Source organism: Mirounga angustirostris, unplaced genomic scaffold (genome assembly GCF_029215605.1).
Source record: "Mirounga angustirostris isolate CCGP_5_RB_7025 unplaced genomic scaffold, mMirAng1.0.hap1 SCAF_15, whole genome shotgun sequence".
NCBI classification, from domain to species: Eukaryota; Metazoa; Chordata; class Mammalia; order Carnivora; family Phocidae; genus Mirounga; species Mirounga angustirostris.
In genome coordinates, this window is record NW_026991723.1 from 88,563,979 (window position 1) to 88,576,938 (window position 12,960).

The window sequence follows — 12,960 nt, forward strand, 5'->3', positions numbered from 1 at the left end:
AGGCATTATCATCTCCATTTTGCAGATGGACGCCTTCCGTGGAGTAGAAGAACAGACTTTTGTAGCTGCAGAGTTGGAGGAAAGTTTAGGTCACAGAAGAGCTGTGATACTGTTTTGTTTTCTTGGCGTAAACTAGAGATTTAGTGTGTACCTGGCTGCTTTAATTATTGGGGTTTGGGGGGTTATCTAATCCTAAATGTCTCATTCCATCCTGTCCTGAAATAATGTAGCCTACTGAGTCTCAAAAAAACCCAGCTGTGGTACCACAGACCGCCTTGGGTTAAGGCTGCATCTAGGAAGGAATCACTATAGGAATTCTCTCTTCTTACTGAGTTGCCCTTACTTTGCTAGTGTATTTAATTGGAGAAAGTAAATGGAATTATTGTTTTGTAAGTGGAGAGAATTTAACAAACCTCAGTGATCATTTCTTGAAGACTGGACGAGCTATGAGTCTCTTGGGAAGAACAGTTGCCAACATCTGGATAAGTAATCCAGTCTTTCCGTTTTTACTGACGTCCTAAATCAATCAATCAGTGTTTATTGACACCCACTCAGGGCTCAGGCAGCTCAGGTCACAGAGAGAATTGAATATGGTCAAGTTTTCCATTCTGTCAAAGAGGGTTCAGCCATAAACGCAACTTGAACACACATCTACTTGCTACCCAGGCCTAGCTGTCAAAGAAATAATTAAATGCTTACTGTATGCCAAGCTCTATTTTGGCATCCTGTGTGATTTAGTGTGCTTGTTTCTCATGATGGCCCTCTGGTTATTTCCACTTCATATATGAAGAATCTAAGGCACCAAAAGGTTAGGAAACTTGCCTGAGGTCACAGAGCTAGCAAGTGGTGGTTGGGATTTGAACCCATGCTGTCTGGCTCTAAAGAGCCCAGTTTTAAAGAGCCCAGTTTTAGCTGTTCTGTGCTTTACTAACTGTCACTGTGACCTTTGGCACTCTCTTTGGATGTTAAAATAGTATCTTCAAGAAGCACTCAAATGCCTGAAATAGGGTATTCTTTCTTTTCTAGAAAACTAATGCTGATAAAAATTATCTTTGCCAGTAGAAGTAAAAATGATTATCTTTACCAGTAGAATATTTTAAACATATTTTAAAATAGTTCTACATGATAAAAAAAATTCTAAAAGGGTATTTTGTGAAAAGTAATTGTGTCTCCTATCCAGTTTCCCTATACCCAGAGGCAATCACTCAGAGTTTCTCGTGTATCCTTCTGGGAATATCCTACGCATATAACAAGTATTTATAGCATTTGAATTTTGTGTTCCAACTCTGTGAAAATGTATGTTTATAGCAACATCTTTCACTATGACCACATTTAGCTTTACAACCTTAGGTCTACTTCAAACACTGAATTTTCTGATTATTTCTTCCCCCTAGAGATGTGGAAGAAAACATGAATACTAGCCATTTGAATTTGCTTTTTTCCCAGTTTTCTTTGTTCATGTTTGTATTTGCATACGTTGTGCATGACTGTTGTACGTGGATATGCTAGTTCTGTAGTGTGGAATCAGAATTTAATGTCTTGTGAAGTGAACTCTAATTGAACTTTGTAAATTTATTTTAAGGGCCCACTTTTAAATGCCTCTTTTCAGCAGTTAACTTTCTGGTGGATGCTTTATGTGGTGCCAGCCACACAGATACACTGTTAGAACTTCTGCTTCAGAGAAGCTCATGCTCTCTTTCTAAATACTCTCTTCTGAGGTCATCACATGCTTCCCTTGTGTAGTAACAAAGAAAATATGAGGCTTTTTCAGGAACCTAATAGAAAGCCAGCCAGTCCTCTCATTTGAGGTTACATTAAAATTGTTGAGCATTTCTGATGTGACAGGCCTCGGCACTAAGCACTTCATACACATCCTCACTTCATTCTCACACCAGCGCTATGAGGTTTCTAGAGAAGAGGAGGAGAAGGGCCCCATTTCACTTCGGTTGGAACTACTTCTGAATTTGGAGTCAGGAGAGCCCAGTTTTTGTCTGACCTCTCAGCTTTTCTGCTTCCTTACTTACCTCTAAGAGCAAACATCCTCTATCCAGCCCACCTCAGAGGATTGTTTTGAGGATCTAGGAGAGGATTCCAGTGAAAGTTTTGAAACCAATAAGATGCTAAATATTTGTATTTATACTGACATGCAGTTCCTTTGAGATGTCCCTAAGTCCAGATGGTTCTATGGTCAGGGTATTGCAGAAGTCCCAGTCTCACGTGAGGAACATGGCTCCAGAGCCAGCTGCCTGGGCCTGGTTGCCAGCCGGGCTTGCCTGCTGAGCTGAGGGATGTTGCTTTCTGAGCCTTGGTGTTCTCATTTCCAAAATACAACTCGTAGTAGTCCCTACCTTCTCGAGTTGGGAGGTTTGCGTGAGAGATTTTGTTTAAATTGTTCAGCACAGAGTAAGATGTTATAGCACGTTAGCTGTTACTTTAAACAAATACTTAGCAGTCTAAAATGCTGGCATTGCCAGTTTGTCCATTGGCTGAAGGCATGATAGAAATGAGCTGAACCTACCCGTAGTTTTTCTTGTTAACAAAACAGTTTGTTTCCAAGTTTGCTTTGATGCATAGAATTAATACTTCCTGTCATTGGTTTTAAGGAAAAGTATCCTCCCTTTCTCTAATCCTTTCTCTCTCTCTCTTTTTTTTTTTTTTTTTTTTGCTAAGTTTTTATTTACCTAATCTCTACACCCAGCATGGGGCTCGAACTCACAACCCTGAGATCAAGAGTCATATATGCTCTTCTGACTGAGCCAGCCAGGCGTGCCCCCCTCTGATCCTTTCTTATGCCCATGGTGAATGTTTTAATTGTGGAAGAAGAAATCCCATCAGTTCGTGATTGGCATCTTTTTCTCTCCAGAGGCAGTATTTCTGCAGCTGCAAATACGTGAAAACTGAAGACCTCATACTACTCATTACCTTGTTCTAAAATCATCATAATTTTGCCAGTATAATCACTGATCTGAAATAGAAACGGGAAAAATTGTCTACGGATAAGCTTAAAAATATGTAACAACGTTGTACAACATGATGACTGTAGTTAACGGTACTATATTGTATATTTGAAAGTTGCTAAGAGAGGAAATCTTAAAAGTTGTCATCATAAGGAAAAAATTTGCAACTGTGTGGTGATGGATGTTAACATTGTGGTAACTGATCATTTCACATTATTGACATGTATCGAGTCAGTATGTTGTACACCTGAAATTTATACAATGTTTTATGTCAGTCGTATCTCAATAAAACTGGAAAAGATAAAATAAAAAAATATATACAACAAGAACTAAAGATCAAATGGGATATTGGAAGAATTTAACTTTTCCTGTGTAATAGTGGATCATAATTAAACGCACTGAAATATTTATAAAATAAATCTTTTTTTTTAATGGAAAATTCTAAGTCTGTAAGAAAAGCAGATAGCCCATTGAACTCCTTGTACCCATACCTGGCTTTAACAATGACCAAATTATGGTCAATCTTAGGTTGCCCTCTTAGTGCAGCTGACAGAGCATCATTCTCATAATCCAAATGTCCTGAGTTCAAGCCTCAGAGAGGGCAGATTAAGTCACTTTTTATAGTCAGCCGGGCCCAAGGTTACGCTGGTTAAAAAAAGAACACAAAGCACATTATGGTCAATCTTGTTTTCTTGCCTAGTGAAGTTATAGTTCCAAAGACATGTGGGAAAATAGCTTGCTAATTACCGACATTTGAGAGTCTGACTTTGCCCTCAGATGATGAGAGTTGTTATTCTCTGAAGTTGGCTCTCAGATCCTTCTTTCTTAACCCACACCGTAGATACTTTATTATACTATCTGTGTTGGGGTGGTGGTGACAGGAAAGACAGACCGACAGATGAAGGAGACAGAGAAACAGATGGGAATTGAGGAGAGGGAGACAGAAAGGCTGAGACCAGAAAGAGAGAACACAGATGAGAAGAGGTGTGGGGGACAGTGGACCGAGGGAGGATGGCTGGAGGTGGGCAGAGGAAGAGACCCAGAGGGGAAAAATTCTCCTTAAAGACCTAATTCTTGGGGTGCCTGGGTGGCCTAGTCGTTAAGCGTCTGCCTTCAGCTCAGGTCATGATCCCAGGGTCCTGGTATCGAGCCCCGCATCGGGCTCCCTCCTCAGCGGGAAGCCTGCTTCTCCCTCTCCCACTCCCCCCTGCTTGTGCTCACTCTCTCTGTCTGATAGATAGATAGATATTAAAAAAAATTAAAGACCTAGTCCTTATCAATCTTACCAGTCCTCAAATGTAACTAGTAGCACTGTATGTTGCATATCTGAAAATTGATAAATGTGGGGGATGGATAGAATTAGCCATTGCTTTTGGGCACTCAGATACCTTTTTTGGGTCACATTTCATTCCCTGAGATTAGCAATAGGAATAATAATGGCTAATGAGACATTCTGGGGATACTACCTGCTACTGGGTAGCCCCTTTTCTTCAGTGAGTCTAAACTGACCCAGGAGTCCTTGATGACCCTTTCAGGAGAGAACAGGAAATGTGAATTGAGTGCTTCCCAGGCCTGGCAGGCAGAGGGGGAGGCTTTCAGTCTGCTGCAAATGGCCTGTGACAGAATAAAAATGCTTCTATGGTTAGGGGCTCACTGCAAACAGAATCTGGGCCAGTGCAGGGATTCCGTGAACTGTTCCTCCCCCACAGACAGAACGTGTGTGGAGGTGTTGTCTGCCTGTTCTGGGGCTATAACAGGTCCTGTTTCTTTTGAAAGCACAGAGAAATGGACTTTTATGTTGCACCTTGTTTTAGGATCTTGACCATGGTTTACATTCCATTAAAAAAAAAAATTACTGCATTTCTGAGATCTTTACAAAAGCTTCCCCGGTGAAGTGCCTTTTCTCTTCATCCTGCTGTCTTTCTGCTGTTCTTACTGCAGGTTAACATAATTAAGGTGCACTTTTCCGTCATGACTTAATGTTTTACCTTGTTGCTGAAGACACTGCAGGGCGTTCTACGCAGCGGCTGGCTGTAAGAAACACCCAGTGGTGCTCTATGCACTGCCTTGCAGGAAGCAGGGGGTGAAGACTGTAGTAGGAACGCTGGGCTCTGCCCCAGAGTTCACGTTATTGTGGGGACAATAATAAGTGAGGGAGTACTTGCCCTGTAGTGCAGGGCCCTAAGATCAGGTACCACACTTGGCATTTGTGCAGAAATTCTCTGCATGCCGTGTGCATGGAGTCCTCCTGACAGCCTGGCTAGGTAGATACCATCGTGGCCCTGTTGTGCAACTGGGAAGCTGAGGCTGGGAAAGTACTGACTCCAAGACATGGTGGACTGAGATTTACACACGGCTTGTCCACCCTGGAGCCCAGGCTTACAGATTCCTTACCAATGAGATGAAGGGGAAACCGCTAGAGGTTTGGGGAGGCTGGAATGGGGAACTAAGGGTTGTGGGAGAAGCTGGCCCCAGACCAGCCCGTCAAGGGCCTTCTGGGCCCACTTCAGGAGCTCGGACTTCTCCTGCAGTGGTGGTAATAAGGACAACCCCAGCCATCTTTTGAGGGCCTGTTACCTGCTAGGAGCAGTGTCTTCTATGTTATCTGCAGACTGCCAACGACCCTGTAAGGCACTTGACTGCTCTGTTCTTTGTGTTGCCACAGGTGACCCTGCTGGTAAATAGTGGCCTACCAGTGACAGGCAGAGCCGTCCTGGGCTTCCTCTTCTGCCTCTGCCAGCAGCCATCTCCGTGGGATTTTAACAGGAGAGCCACTTGGTCAGGCTTGCATTTTAGAAAGACCCCTCTGGTGGCAGTGTGGAGGCCGAATGGAGCAGGGCAAGGTCAAGGGGGGGAACCAGTTTGGGGTGTGGTGGGCAAGGATAGGATGGGACCAATGAGGGAGATTTAGCAGGAAAAGTGGCCAGTGTGGATGTACACTTAGCTGGGATGAGGTGGGGGTTGGCGAGGGGTAAGCATCGTGTTCAGAGTGGTTTGAGGATGGTGGGGTGTTCCTTCATATGGGTCTTTATTATGCTCCATCTCCAGGTACTATAGGCTTCTTTGACAACAGAGTCTCAGAAGGTGATAGAGAATTTTTTTTTATTTTTTACTTTTTGGTAGAAGGAGTGGACTGAATACCTTTCAGAATGGTTTAATACTTGGACTGCTGATAGAAACAGAGGTTAGCATGGAGAATTCTGTTTTCTAAACTTGACTGGCTAGGGACATTATAATGTAAACAGATTCCAGGGGAAATATTTAAACCTTGGGCTAATTTAAATAACTTTATTTTTTACTCTTTATTTTATTTTATTTTTTTAAGATTTTATTTATTCTTTATTTTTTAAATGAGGTTTCTCGGGAAACCTATTTAACTTATTGCCTATAATGCCCATAAGTGGGAAGTATGATAAAACTGCATTTATTTAAAAAGAAAGTTGCATAATTTGGACTTCTAATTTATAGCAGCCTCTTTTCTAGGCCCCTCTCCCTGTCGGATTACTGGGGTTCTACTGAATCACATCTATAGTGTAGTTGTTAACCTGGAAGGCTCTTGGGGTCTGGGATAGAACTCAGGGGCTCCATGTCCTTGGATGGGGAAATATTAGAACTTTATTTCACTAACCTCTAACTGAAAATTAGTGTTTCATTTTTTTAAGAATGTAGGTAACAAAGCACAGTAATATTAGAAGTACTTGTGACTTTGTCACTGGTAGAAATCAGATATTTTTATGTCATCTAACAGTTGTGATTGATGCACATATCACTACTTTGAAATGACAGTAGTTTCTCCTGGATGTTGTATCTAATGTGTTAATAAAGAAGCATATATTTAATGCATTAATAAAGAAGTACTGTATCACAAATTAATTTTTTTAAAGATTTTGAGGACTATTTCAGTACAGTTCTCCTTTGCAATCCTCTATGTTCTCTGCATTTGCAGACTTCTGAGGCAGACATCACCAGAGGGGCCGCAGCCCAGCCCAGATGAAGACCCCTCCCTTAGTAGCCTCAGTGTGTCCGGCTAGCCTTGGATCCCTGTCTTAGTCCTGCTTCCCTTGCTAAGCGAGGTCTTGTTCAGGATCCACATCCTTCCGGATGCCAGTGAGCTGGTCCCTTCACAACTCCTGGTCCTCAATGTCTGTGTTGTTATAAATGAATCCACAGGGCAGTGCCCGTCTTGGATTTGACCTGCTGTTGAGGCCGTGTACATTTTCATTAGCTTTGTTCTTCCCACAGGAACAGAGGCTGTGTGGTGATTCTTTGCATCATTACCATCTTGCCCTAGCCCTGCTCCCCAGCAGCTAACGCAGTGTTTGGGGTGCTGGGAAAATTTTGTCGAGTGTGAAGTTAAGGCCAAGGCTGTATTCAACTAAGCTCGTTTTTTAAATAATTGTAACTGCTCTGGGTGAGGGTGTAAATTACAAAATAAAGGACCATGTATAATGTAGATACAATGACTTTCATCAAGTTCAAATTGTGGGAAATAATACTTTTTCTCTAAGCTCATATTATAAGAAGTTGTATGAGACTGTTGTATACTGACTTGAGAATATTCTGAGCATGATCTCATCAGTTGGAACAGAGTCTGAAATAAAACACGAAGACTTCCCTCTTTTTTGAGGGATCTGTTTTATAGATTTCTGAATTACACAGATTCCTTGAACTGGAGGGTAATAGTGAAAGGCCCACAAAGGAAATAAGAATAAAGCAGCAAGGGTTTAAATAATTGAAATCGAGCTAAAGTAAGGGGAATGTATCTCATGCCCAACACGCCCTGCCCTCTCCCCTCCTCCACCCTGAAGGGCCAGCTGCACAGTGTGGGCTGCTCTGTACTAGGAGGGGACAGGGGGCAGGAGCACCTACAAGAAGGTGGTGGGAAGCTTCCCAGGGCTGTTTTTCCCAGAAGTGAAATCTCCCCTCCCCTTGGGATTATGAAGTAGCCTCAAGGCTCCTGGAGTTCACAAACATTTTACCTCTCTTCCTGTTGGACCACGGAAGGGGTTCAGGGGCAGCCCCTGGAAGTCTAGACCAGATAGGCCATATCGGAGAATCTTCTGTGAACATTTCTGATCAGTGACACACAATTTTAAGAAAGGATTATTTTCATATAAAACTATCTTTAAATTGCACTTTAAAGACGCAGGCCATTAGAATACCGTAAGTTAAACACACACAGGCCCAGTGAATTTTGTGGCATTATTCTTACTGGATTTTTAAACAGTTTGATATTCTCATGGTTAAAGCTGTAGCTTTTTGGAGGCTATTTTATTTTATTTAGATTTTATTTATTTATTTGAGAGGGAAAGGGAGAAGCAGATTCCCTGCTGAGCAGGGATCCCAACACGGGGCTGATGGGGGCTGACACCAGGCTCCATCCTGAGATCCTTGCCCTGAGCCTGAGATCATGAGCTGAGCCTAAGGCAGATGCTTAACTGACTGAGCCACCCAGGTGTCCCCTGGAGGCCTTTTTTTTTTTTTTTTTTAAGCTATCACCATTCTTGGTGCTCAGCTGGCTAATTAATAATAACTGAGTGAGTTTTATGGGTGAGTGGAAGCCTTTTCATGAACAGTATGGTAAAATAGTAACAAAAAGGTCTTAAAAGGGGTGAGAGGCACTTTTGAAGGTACAAATCTTAAATAGATTTTTTTTTTTTTTAAGATTTTATTTATTTGAGAGAGAGAGAATGAGAGACAGCACGAGAGGGAAGAGGGTCAGAGGGAGAAGTAGACCCCCAGCTGACCAGGGAGCCCGATGTGGGACTCGATCCCGGGACTCCAGGATCATGACCTGAGCCGAAGGCAGTCGCTTAACCAACTGAGCCACCCAGGGGCCCCTTAAATAGATTTAAAATATGACTCAGAAAGGATGCGGCAGAACGTGTTCACTAAGAAAAAGTAAGAATGATAGGAGATGCTGAAATTCCTTTCCCAAGACTTAACCATAGCCAAAAGATCCACTGGAAGAACAGAAGAGGGGGAGCTCTTTTGGAGCATGTCTTTTGAATGAAGCCTTGGGGCTTCTTCAGGGGTCTAACTTCCTGATCTGGGGCCTGGCAGAAAGTCCCTACGTGAAGCCAGGAAGGCTGAAGAACATTCTGCAGTATTGGCCTTGTAAGCTGTGATCATTTTTAAGGTTGATGAGCATAGTTCACTATGAAACGAAGCAAGGAACTTGGCATTTATATATTGTGAGTCAATTTTGACATCAGCCTGGACTGGGACTTAACTGGAAGGTTTTGGTGTTGGGCTCTGGCTACACTTCAGCCTCTTGATCCAGAGGCATGCATGAGCAATACTTCCCTTTGGGCTTTGGCCATTAATTTGTGGAATGGAGCAAGAACTGGAGAGGAAAATCGAGAGACTGCCTTGGATTTCCTGACGTCCTGTTGAATCAAAAAGCAGTGGGAGGCCCTTTCCTTCCTGACAAAGGGCTCATCCCCTCTCATGAAATTCCCAGCAGCGGTCTCCATGTTAGGGACAGTCCCTCCTCATTCCAGACTGCAAATCCACAGGCACCCCTGGGCGAGTATCGGCCTTCTGCCTAGTCCAGGTGTTTTCTAGGCCACTTCCCCTGATTATGTAACTTTGATCCAATCCAGATGCTGCAGAATGCTTGATAGAAGAGGTCAAATGGCACTGGAGAAGAAAAGCATTTCTGTATTCATGACTTTGGTTTAATTTCCTGTGTGGGCCGGGTCTGCCAGAGTTGTGTGCTCGTGGCCGGGAGGTCAGGACTCCAGAGGGAAGTGCTCAAATGTTTTTTCAGGACAGCTCGAGGAGATTCCTGCTTCCCCAGGGTTCTTTTTCAGGTTAGATTATCAATTAGGGAAGTGTCAGCTGGCTCTTATTTATGATGGCAGTTTCTCTATTTTTGTCATTGTTTTCTGAATTATAAAAACAATCCCCATTCATTGTGAGAAATAGGCCATAATATAGAAGAGAATAAAGGAAATTTTAAATGTTTATAATCCCACCACCCCACGTGAACCACTCTTAATGGCACTGTTAACACACCACCCTGGGTTAATAACTACTGTTCACATTTTGGTGCGGTTCCTTCTGTACTTTTTTCAGTTTTTATAAAATTGGGATCATGCTGTATGTAACAGGTTGTAGTACGAGCACTTAAACAATGCATTATTATGTGTATGTTCCCAAGCCAGTGGTGGTTTTTCTAAAAATATTTTGAATGGCTTTATGGATATATTCTGTATTACGGATGGACCACAAGCTAACTTACCTTCTGTTGATAGATATTTTGTACTTTTTCTGTGCTGCTATTTAAAAATCAGTATATAGAAATAATTGTGTGGATCTCAGGATAATTCCTAGAGGTGGATCTAAGGTTATGGAATTATTTTGAGATTCGGTTTGTATTTCCGGTTGCTTTCCTAAAGTGTTATGGCAATTTCTACAGCAACCACTGGCATTGTATGAGAGTTATATTTCATTGAAGTCTTACACTGACTTAGCCTCAAGAAAATGTACCTGCCAATTTGATGAAGAATTTGCATTTCTTTGATTACTAGCCAGGGCTAACATGCTTTCCAAGTTTAATGGTAATTTAAATTTTCTGTGAATTGCTTATTCATGGTTTTGGTTCATTTTTCCATAGTGGAGGGATTTATCTTTTTCTGTTGATATGCAAGAGTTCTTTTATGTTGAGAATCCTCAGGCTGATGGTGTTACTTAATATAATGACAATAGAACTCTTTTGACTCGCTTCCACTTTACCAACTTACTAGGTTGACCAGCATCTCCGCTTCCTGTAAAAGCTGCCTCCCTAGTGCCCAGGGCCCACTGCAGTCCTCTGCCACTCACTGCCCAGCCACACCAAGAGCCAGTTACATTTCTTTTTTTTTTTAATTTAATTTTATTATCTTACGTTAGTCACCATACAGTACATCATTAGTTTTTGATGTGGTGTTCCATGATTCATTGTTTTCGTATAACACCCAGTGCTCCATGCAATACGTGCCCTCCTTAATACCCATCACCAGGCTAACCCATCCTCCCACCCCCCTCTCCGAGCCAGTTATATTTCTTTCCAGATCTTCAGATACACTTGTTGTTTTATTTACTTGGTTAATATGAAACCAGTGAAATGCAGGTGTAAAAAGAGATTTGTTTCTATGATATTCAGATGGATGCCTTAGACAGACTCAGTAAAGGCAGGTGATTTTAAACACTGCTGCCGGACCAGGTGTGGATGAGCCAGCTGTAAGCGTTTGGAAGGGACCGTGCTGGGGTCACGGAGATATAAATCCAAGTCCTCTCCCCCTGCAGGAAACCGAAGCTGAAAGCCAGATGATGGGGACAAGCTCTGACTGTCACCACATACCCACCCCCGAAAGGGCAGGCTTTGCCCCTGCAGTCAAGGCCAGCAAACCAACACACAATCAGGTGGGGGGGGGGTAGATCAAACATTTTAATAAAAAAATAATTCTTTGCCTTAACCGGCTTTATTTGGTTAATTGATCAATCCCTGATCATGATGGTGCTAGGCGTGCTTTTAGAGCCCATGTAAAATACTCAAAAGAACAGGGCTTAACCCATCACTAAGGCTTTTCTACACTCTAGGAAGTGGCAGTGTTACAGACCCTCTTCCTTGAATTTCTCTTTGCCCTTATGATTCGTACAATGAGATTACCAAACATAGTAATGACATAATTTGGGATTTACTCTTTTAGCAAAAACAATTCCTGAAGGTTTACTTCAGGAATTGAAAGACCCTTGTTAGGGTCTTTCTGCCTGGGTGGCTCAGTTGGTTCAGCAACTGCCTTTGGCTCAGGTCATGATCACATGGTCCTGGGATTGAACCCTGCATCGGGCTCCCTGCTCAGTGGAGAACCTGCTTCTCCCTCTCCCTCTGCTGCTCCCCCCTCACCCCACCCCACTCATCTTCTCTCTCTCTCTCTCTCTTTCTTTCTCGCTCACTCTATCTCAAGTAAATAACTAAAATCTTTAAAAAAAATGAAAGGACACTTGTTATTTATGTTGTATCAGCTTATTCCAAAGAGATATTTTAAAGAATGCCAATTTCTGAAAGTTCTCCGGTTGTGTTTCTGGAGGGTTAGCCTCATTCCTCAGATGTCTTAGGTGTCTCCAGTAGTTGGTTTGGTTTGGTTTGGTTTGGTTTTTTTTGGGAAGTGAATACTACAGAATCAGGCCCATCCTTGAGATGGGTGTTATTGCCCAAGAAAAGATGCTTAGGGGTTCTCTCTAAATCCATAAAGAGGGAAAATTTAAATAAATTAAAAAAAAAATTTTTTTAAAGATTTATTCATTTATTTTAGAGAGATTGAGTGCAGCCGGGGGAGGGGCAACAGGAGAGGGAGAGAGAGAATCTCAAGCAGACTCCCTGCTGAGTACAGAGCCTGATGCGGGGCTTGATCCCACAACCCTGAGATCATGACCTGAGCTGAAACCAAGTTGGACACTCAGCCGACTGAGTCACCCAGGCGCCCCTAAATAATTTTCTTACCATTTGGGAAAATTAGAATTTTCCCCTTTATCTCCTTTTATAAAGTTTGATTTCTTATTGTAGTTTCCTTAAATGAGTATTCAGATTTCAATCCATAATATCCTATGACTATTAAGACCTACTTACTACTTTCTAAGGCTCTGTCTCAGGGCTCCTGGGTGGCTCATTCGGTTGAGTGGCCCGCTCTTGATTTTGGCTCAGGTCATGATCACGGGGTTGTGGGATCAAACCCCCACATCAGGTTCTGTGCTCATCATGGAGTCTGCTTGTCCCTCTCCCTCTGTTCCTCCCTCCGCTCGTGCACGCTCGCTCATGCTCTCTCTGTCTCAAATAAAATCTTAAAAAAACAAAAAACAAAAACCCTCCTTGGAGTATATTTGCTGGCTAAAAAAAAACCGCACATGTATATCACAGAAATTCTAGTGAGGCTGAGCATAGTTTAAGAAAAAAAGGAAGAAACTTCAGGAAAAAATAATGAACTATTTGACCCTGTAGTGAACAGTGGCCTCATGT

General features: G+C 42.4%; 1 protein-coding gene across 3 annotated transcripts in view; it reads left to right on the forward strand.

Moving 5' to 3' along the window:
- The window catches only part of ABL1 (ABL proto-oncogene 1, non-receptor tyrosine kinase), a 135,398-nt gene that overhangs the window by 91,998 nt on the left and 30,440 nt on the right, over positions 1–12,960 (forward strand). The gene's annotated exons all lie outside the window — the stretch shown is intronic.